Here is a 7589-nt window from a genome sequence, read left to right on the forward strand (position 1 = left end):
TGCTTCGCATTGCATTACTTGGTGAACCTATGAAGAACTAAGAAAACCATCAATCTTTTTATTCAAGAGTTCTACCTGATTTGACAGCATGGTGACCGAATCGACGTTATAAACACCGGCAGTTTTCGTTGGCTTTGTCCTCATGACTTGCCACTGATAGTTATTCAGTGACATCTCCTCAATAAACTCATAGGCATCTTATTATTGATGGTTCTGCCAGCAGCTGTGTCAACCATTTGCCGAGTCGAAAGATTCAGACCATTGTGGAATGTCTGAACTTGGAGCCAAAGCGGTAACCCATGGTGAGGGGACCTTCTCAGTAAGTCCTTGTATCTCTCCCATGCATTGTAGAGGGTTTCTAAATCCATCTACACAAAATAAGAGATATCATTACATAATTTAGCCATTTTAGTCGGCGGAAAATATTTTAGTAAGAATTTTTAGGTCATTTGTTCCCAAGTAGTAATTGACCCTTGTGGTAACGAGTTCAACCACTGTTTAGCTTTGTTCCTTAATGAAAAAGGGAATAACTAAAGACAAATGGCATCATCAAAAACACTATTGATTTTAAATGTATCGCAAATTTCCAGAAAGTTTGCTAAGTGAGCGTTGGGATCTTCATCCTGCAAACCATCAAACTGAACAAATTGCTGTATCATCTGAATAGTGTTAGGTTTTAATTCAAAAGTATTTGCAGCTACAACAGGTCTAACTATGTTAGATTCATTTCCTATTAAAGAAGGTTTAACATAATCATACATAGTGTGTGGAACAGGATTTTGATTAGCCGCAATTACAAGAGGTAGCTGATTGTCTTGGTTTTCAGCCATCTCTTCGATTGGGGGTTGAGTATCTTCTTCTTGCTCGTTCTCGTGTATCGTAAGCTTCGCCTTATTTCTCTTTGATTTCTGCGAACTATACGATCGACTTCTTCGTCAAAAAGTTATGGTCCTGACGGGTTTTTTCTAGTCATAAACTATAAAAACCTACCGAGAGAAAGAAAAAAGTAAGTTAATAAATAATAATAATAAAAAAATTAAATTAAATTGCAAGAAAAATAAATGGCTAAAGTAATAAAAATTGAGCGTTCCTAATATCTTAGCTCCCCGGCAACGATGCCAAAAACTTGATCGTGTGATTTCGTGATAGGTTTTAAATATTTATAATTACTCGTTCTTGAACTAACTATTATCGTGATGTAGGCAAGTGTACCTATCGAACAGTAGTATAGTTTTAGCAAGACCGGGTTGTCAAACCCAAAGGAACTAAAAGTACTAGTAATGACTGTCTTTTTATTATCTAGCCTGAGAATAAAGAGGTTTTGTTTTAATTAACTAATTATCTAAACTAAGAACTCACAAAGAAAAGAATTGGGGAATTGCTTTTGGGGAAAATCAATTGACTTGAGACAATACCTAAGGAAAAATCCACCTAGACTTTGCTTGTTATTCTGGCTCCGAATCGGACGATTTATTCATTTAACTTATTCCATAGAAATCCCTAAGTTATGTTATTATCCCTATTCAAGACTAATAAAGTCTAATCCCTAGATTGAATAACCGAGACTTTTCTATAATTAACATTCTAGGGTTACATTAACTCGACCTATGGATCCCCTTATTAGGTTTCTCCCTAATTTGGCAAAATCTTGTCACCCTATGTCTAGGCGCGCAATCAACTCTGCTTAATTATGACAAATGTACTCTTAGACAGGGTCTATTCCTCCCTGAATAAGATCTTATCTTGAATCAATATCCTGGGATATCAAACAAGAATTAAGAACACATGATTAAGAACAAGTTAAATATTTATCAGACGATTCAGAAAATAATAACAAGATTCGTCTTAGGTTTCATTCCCCTTAGGTATTTAGTGGTTTTAGTTCATAACTAAATAAGAAAACATCTCAGAAGAATAAAGAATACAAAACATAAAGAAAACCCAAAACTCCTAAAGGGAAACTGAAGAGAGATCTTCAGTCTTGATGATGAATCCGGCTTCTGAGATGGATCAACCGGCTTCTAATAAACCGTAAAGTTTACATATTTTTACCCCATGTGTAATGCATTTTATGGATGATTTCTCATTAGAATTAGTGAATTTGATACTCCTAATGCTTTAATTTCATGTTTTATATTTAGGAGAGCATAGGAGAGGAAAGGAACGAGAAAAGGACCAAAAACGGAGAAAATAAGCCAAAATACGAAATCAACACGGCCTAAACCTCCACACACGGACGTGTCCTTGCCGAGCCCAAGTTGAGTCCAATTCGGAAAAGGCCAATTTGGATGGTTTCTAGGCATTCTGAAGCCTATAAATATAGACTAGAGGAGGGGAAAAGAGACACGGAGAATAGGGGGTAAGGAATTACTCCAAGGAAGCCGATTGATCCATCTTAGAAGTCGGATTCATCATCAAGACTGAAGATCTCTCCTCAAATTCCCTTCAGGAGTTTTGGGTTTTCTTTATGTTTTGTATTCCTTATTCTTCTGTGATGTTTTCTTATTTAGTTATGAACTAAATTCCCCAAATTCCTAAGGGGAATGAAACCTAAGACAACTCTTGTTATTATTTTCTGAATCGTATGATAAATATTTAACTTGTTCTTAATTATGTTTTCTTAATTCTTGTTTTGATATCTCAGGATACTAATTCAAGACACACTCTTAGTCAGAGGAGGAATAGACCCTGTCTAAGAGTACATCTACCATAATTAAGCGGAGTTGATTGCGTGCCTAGAAATAGGGTGACAAGATTTTGTCGGATTAGGGTGAATCCTAATAAGGGGATCCATAGATCGAGTTAATGCAACCCTAGAGTGTTAATTAGAGAAAAGTCTCTGCTATTCAATCTAGGATTAGACGTTATTAGTCTTGAATAGGATAATAATATAACTTAGGATCTCTACGAACAAGTTGAATGAATAATTCGTCCGATTCGAGCCGAATAACAAGTAAAGTCTAGGTGGATTTTTCCTTAGGTATTGTCTCAAGTCAATCGCTTTTCCCAAAAGCAATTCCCCAATTCTTTTCTCTGTGCGTTCTTAGTTTAATTAGTTAGTTAATTAAAACAAACCATTTTATTCTTAGGCTAGATAATAAGAAGATAGTTATTACTAGTACTTTTGGTTCCCTTGGGCACGATATCCCGGTTTTGACATTACTATACTATTGTTCGATAGGTGCGCTTGCCTTTTCGTCGTGATAATAGTTAGTCTAGGTTTGATCTTCATAAATATTTATTATTTGTTACGAACCACTGCGATCAAGTTTTTGGCGTCGTTGCCAGGGAACTGAAATATTAGGAACACTAAATTTTTATTACTTTAGCCATTTATTTTTCTTGCAATTTAATTTAATTATTTATTAATTTACTTATTCTTTCTCTTGGCAGGTTTTTATAGTTTATGACTAAAAGAAACCCGTCAGGACCCTTACTTTTTGACAAAGAAATCGATCAAACAGTTCGTAGAAATCAAAGATAAATAAGGCGTAGTTCATGATACACAGAAAACGATTAAGAAGACAATACTCAACCTCCAACCGATGAGATGGCTGAAAACCAAAATAATCAGCTGCCTCCTGCAATTGCAGCTAATCAAAATCCTGCTCCACGTACTATGTATGACTATGCTAAACCTTCTTTAACAGGAACTGAATCAAGTATAGTTAGACCTGCTATTGCTACGAATAATTTTGAATTAAAACCTAACACTATTCAGATGATACAGTAGTTTGTTCAGTTTGATGGTTTGCAGGATGAAGATCCCAACACTCACTTAGCAAATTTCCTGGAATTTTGTGACACTTTCAAAATTAATGGCATTTCTGATGATGCCATTCGCCTTCGGTTATTTCCTTTCTCATTGAAAAACAAAGCTAAACAATGGTTGAACTCGTTACCACGAGGGTCTATCACTACTTAGGAGCAAATGACCGAGAAATTTTTACTAAAATATTTTCTGTCGGCTAAAATGGCTAAGTTACCTAATGATATCTCTTCTTTTGTGCAGATGGACTTAGAAACACTTTACGATGCATGGGAGAGATACAAGGATCTATTGAGAAGGTGCCCTCACCATGGGTTACCGCTATGGCTACAAGTTCAAACGTTCTACAATGGTGTGAACCCCTCGACAAGATAGATAATTGACGTTGCTATTGGTGGAACTATCAACAATAAAACACCAGAAGATGCCTACGAATTCATAGAGGAAATGTCACTGAACAACTATCAGTGGCATGTAATGAGGACTAAGCCAACAAAAACAGCCGGCATTAATAACATCGATTCAGTCGCCATGCTCTCTAATCAAGTAGAACTCCTCAATAAAAAGATTGATAGTTTTCTTGGTTCTATGCAGGTACATCTAGTAATGAGGTGTGACTCAAATGGAGGAGGTGTGTATACAGAATACCAACCTTTCAATCCTACAACTGAAGATGAGTAAGTCAACTATATGGGTAACAATAACTTTCGATCTCAAAATAACCCATACAGTAATACTTATAATGCAGGTTGGAGGAACCAGCCAAATTTCTCCTGGGGTGGTCAAGGGAATCAAAAGCCACAAAATCCCCAGGGTTTCCAACAACCACCTTATCAACAAGAGAAGAAGCCAAACCTTGAAGAGATGCTCTCTAAATTCATCTCGGTGTCAGAAACCCGTTTTCAAAATACCGAGACTGCACTAAAGAATCAACAAGCATCGATCCAAGGACTCGAAACTCAGATAGGCCAGCTATCCAAACTAATCTCCGAAAGACCACAAGGTAGCCTACCAAGTAATACTGAACCTAATCCGAGGGAACACCTCAATGCAATTAGCACCCAAGATAAGGAAGAATTTATTGTACCTGAACCAAAATCACAGCAACACAAAGTAAACGATAATTATCCCAAACATGTAAGTATGAATTATGAACCTCGTGTGCCATATCCTAAAGCAATGACGAAAGATATAATAGAGGAACAATTCGGTAAGTTTGTCAAACTCCTAAAGAAATTACATATTAACTTACCCTTTATTGAAGTTCTATTGCAGATGCCCAACTCAGCAAAATTTTTAAAGGAACTTCTAAGCAATAAAAGGAAATTAGACAGTAGATCGCATGTGGAACTCAATGCAGTCTGCTCAGCTATTCTGAAGAATAAGCTACCTAACAAATTGCAAGATTTAGGGAGTTTTACAATTCCTAAGGGCATTCAATTGGCTGACAAAACAGTTAGATTTCCTAAGGGTATTATTGAAGACGTTCTCGTTAAGATTGATAAATTTATTTACCTAGTAGTCTTTTTCATCTTAGACATGGATGAGGATAACGAGGTACCTTTAATTTAGGACGGCCCTTTTTAGTAACTGTCAGGACCATTATTAATGTAGGTACAGGGGAGCTAACACTTCGTGCAAGTGACGACGTAGTAACACTCCAAGCACGCGACTCAGTCAAAACCCCTAAGACTCAGGATAATGCTATAAAACCTGTGAATGATAAAAATAATATTCAATTGTCCTTGCAAGAACCTTCTCAAACTAGGACAACAGAAACAGTGCGCTACTGTCATGAAGAGAACAAAGACGTCCACGAAGAACGAAGGCTACGGATAGAGGAGCTAGATGAATGGGGAGCACACAAACCGAGAACACGTGATAAATCGAAACTACGCCAAAACAAGCCCAATACCCCCTAATCAACTTAAGGTCGACGATACAATCTTACTAGATGCTGTTTGTCGAAACCATTTTTTTGAGAAGCGGGAATCGACTATGTTTGAAAATGAAAATTAAAACGGGAGTCGCCATCGATCTTTATTAGGTGTGATCAGATCATCTTTGTTTTAATAAAACATTTTAGTTTACTAAAATGGCATTTTTGGTCTACGAAATTCAAGAGAACAAGTTCGGGAGTCTGTTACGTGCGAGGAAGGATTACCACCCTCGACACACCCAAAAATTGGTACCGAATTGATTAGTTAGTGTCTTAATGTCGAAAGTTGAAAATTGGGAATGGATTTTAAAATACGATCCTTTTTTATTAAAGTTGATTTTAAAAGAGCTTAAATTAGCTCAAAACGATTGTTAAAGATTTCCTCGTCTCGAAGTATCGGAGTATCACATCCCGTAAATTAGGACACGATAACATGAATTCCCGAGCACAAGTTTGTCTTTAATTTTAATTGGAATTCCGTGTATTTTAAAACTCAAAAGGATATTTGGCTATTTAGAATCAATGAGAAAACCGAAACCCCGTAAGTTACGGTACAATTCCTCGATGTTCCAAAACGCGAAATATTACCTTACTTTGAAATTGTTGTTTTTGAATAATAGTAAATACGATATTTAAACGGCGTACGTTGTTTGTTTGGACTAAGATAAAACGATTTATTGGATGAAAGTAAAGAGGCTTGATTCATGTGGCGATAATATGAAATAAAAGTAGAGTGCAATATGGAATGATGATACACGCATAAAATATTCCACAAGCGAAAGGCAATAATATGAACATGAGTAAGCAAATTAACGTACATGTAATGGCAATAATCACATAAAGTACATTATTTAAATGTTAACATTAACAATTAAAGACAAATGAATTTAGTAATGATTTAAAAGGTATAAAGCAAATAAAAATGAATAAAATGTAAAACAATTTTAAAATGATAATAAATGAGATTAAAATAAATAATGTGAAAAGGAAATTTAAAATCAACAATATACAAAACAATTTAAAATAGATGATATATACATATATATATTAAAATAGGTAATATATATAATAAATACTATATGAAAAAAACTAAAATAAATAATAATAAAACAATTTAAAACAAATAAGAGAGTTTAAAATAAGTTGTATAAGACAATTTTAAATAAATATACGTAAAGACAAGTTTAAAATAATATATAAAGAAATTTAAAATAAATATTAAGAGGCTCAAAATAATAATATGTCAAAAAATTAAAATAAATAATATATAAAAAGTTAAAGTAAATAACATATAAAATAGTTTAAATTAAATATTATACATGTGTTAAATATGACTCTTATTTTCAGTCAAATTTGAAAAATAGTCTTTCAGTTAAACTCATTTACTTGTTTCAATCAAACACCGATTAATTTAGATTATTTTATTATTATTTGATCTATGAATTTAGCCTATAAATAGGCTCTTTTACAACCTTAGAAAATACACCCATTAGAGATTAGAACTCATAACACATTTAGAGGATTTTGTGTTTAAGTTTTGTGGGTTCTTTGTTTTCGGGTTTTCGGGGTTTAGTTTTTATCTCCATCTTTTGTACTCTTCGTTCTTTTGTCATTATAGTAAAATTATCTTTGCCCATGGTTTTTTATCCTCTTTGGAGGGGTTTTTCCACAATAAATTTGTGTGTTCAATTTCTCAATTTATTTTGCTATTTTCTTGTTGTTACTTAATCGGATTAAAATCCTAACAAGTGGTATCAGAGCTAGTTCAATTTTCATAGATCAACCCGTTCAAAGATACCAACAACAAGGTTTGAAATTGAGAAGTTCGATGGTGAGACAAATTTCAATCTGTGGCAAGTTCGGATGATGGCAATTCTAGTT

At 34.4% G+C, this 7589-nt stretch overlaps 2 non-coding genes across 2 annotated transcripts; one reads left to right on the plus strand and one right to left on the minus strand.

The window, feature by feature from the left end:
- The first annotated feature begins 294 nt into the window (after positions 1 to 294).
- LOC128285003 (small nucleolar RNA R71) lies at positions 295 to 401 on the plus strand. Its single transcript, XR_008275419.1, has one exon. It is a non-coding gene; the product is annotated as a small nucleolar RNA R71 (small nucleolar RNA).
- A 3579-nt stretch (positions 402 to 3980) lies between these two features.
- LOC128284429 (small nucleolar RNA R71) lies at positions 3981 to 4086 on the minus strand. The gene has a single exon (XR_008274856.1). It is a non-coding gene; the product is annotated as a small nucleolar RNA R71 (small nucleolar RNA).
- Positions 4087 to 7589: the final 3503 nt, after the last annotated feature.

The sequence above is a fragment of the Gossypium arboreum genome, chromosome 11, assembly GCF_025698485.1.
Source record: "Gossypium arboreum isolate Shixiya-1 chromosome 11, ASM2569848v2, whole genome shotgun sequence".
NCBI classification, from domain to species: Eukaryota; Viridiplantae; Streptophyta; class Magnoliopsida; order Malvales; family Malvaceae; genus Gossypium; species Gossypium arboreum.